A 1,789-nucleotide genomic window follows, 5' to 3' on the forward strand; every position below is an offset into this window, starting at 1 on the left:
TATGAATGAGAGCACCAAATAATGTATCAATACCCAACTGCCTGATTCCTTTATAGCAGTAAGAAAAGTCAGTAAAACATCTGTACAGTACAAGTACTAAAACATCAAGATCCCCTCTTCAAGTGAGAGTGAGCCAAAGCTTCCTTAGCATCATCTGCAAGCCAATGTCTTTTCACTATACCACTAAGATGAAAATAACTAAGAGCACTGACACAATTTTCTTGCTCTTTCCATCTAAAAATGTGGGTTTCTTGTGGTGTGGCTAATTTTTAAAAAACCAGAAAATGGAAGGAAAATAAGTCAGTGAATGATTAGCTTACAAGTTTTTTCTACTCATCATTAACCAGTCTTCTCTTTTCCCTAAAGTTTAGACAGCCATAAAAAGGCCGGAAAAACAATGTACATAATAAAAAAATAAAAATAAATATCTGAGAGCCTACTGTAGTAGGCATTTAACACATTTCACTTAATCCTCACAACGCTGTGAAAGAATTATTATAATCATTTTACAAATAAAGAAACAGGCTCAGACGGGTGAAATGACTGGTGCCTAAAGTCACGCAGGTGACTGAGCTGGGATTTAAGTTCAAGCCTATGCCCTAATATGCTGCTTAGGCTCCCCAGAGCCCTTCAACTTGAGATTCTTACTATTATAGCTTCATCTTCTAATTCTAAATTTATACTTTTAAGTCTGCAAAACTACTGAATAATAAAAGAACCTAAAATTATTCTCAATTTACTTGCCAAAATGGGAGGTATTAGAGTATTAGAAAATTCTTCTAGCCTGGGCAATATCGTGAGATCCCACCTGTAAAAAACAAACAAAAAACCAAAAAAAAAAAAACTGGCCAGGCGTGGTGGTGCACTTGCCTGTAGTCCTGGCTACCTGGTAGGCTGAGGTGGGAGGATCACTTGAGCTCGTTAGGTACAGACATCCCTTTAGGTAATCATAACATTCCATACCTAAAATTGTTAATTGTAATTAATGGTAATGATACCATTAATTACAATAAAAAACACAGAGTAATTACAATCAGCTCATTTTCTTATTGTCACCATGTGTCTATCTCACAGAAAGGAAGGTAAAAAAAGACAACTTCCTATTGTGAACATTGATTGTTCATTAAATTTACAATATACACTTAGCGGAATGCCAAAAGATGTTCTGGTTTTAAAAGCTTATCCACCAGTCTTTTGATTGCATTTTAAAAGTGCATATTTGTTTTTTAAGGGTCTAAATCCGATGAAGATGATAGGGCCCACAAGGAGATGGCTTTACTGATACATTTGTGTGCTGTCTTAGAATTATCTATAATGTATAAGAGGATAACTTTTCACCACTCCACTGAATGCCATAGAGTTCCAGCGGAAAATGGATTTATTTTATGAGTAATAACTTCAATCTAAACCTATATAATCTAGACATCCAACAACATCTGATTGTCTGCTGGAGACTTAATTGCATGCCCATTAATCTTCAATAATTGACATTAATATCTAGTTGTTCTTTATTCATATTCTTACTGCAATTTAGTCAACAGAGATTATTTTCCCTGTGTCCAGTCCTAAAATGACTAGATTTTCATACTTCAGAAGCAGAAAGGGTAAGATTTGATCATTAAGGCTTCTTCCAACATTAAAACATCCATAATTGACTGCCTTCCTAAAATCTGACTGATGTATCATTCATTAAGTCATTTATTGGACAACTCTTTTACAGAACACCAGCTATAAGACTGAAAAAAAACCACATAGGCCCATTAATTCTAGGAGGTTAATATATAAAAGG

Source organism: Mandrillus leucophaeus, unplaced genomic scaffold, assembly GCF_000951045.1.
Source record: "Mandrillus leucophaeus isolate KB7577 unplaced genomic scaffold, Mleu.le_1.0 Scaffold282, whole genome shotgun sequence".
In the NCBI taxonomy this organism is placed as follows: domain Eukaryota; kingdom Metazoa; phylum Chordata; class Mammalia; order Primates; family Cercopithecidae; genus Mandrillus; species Mandrillus leucophaeus.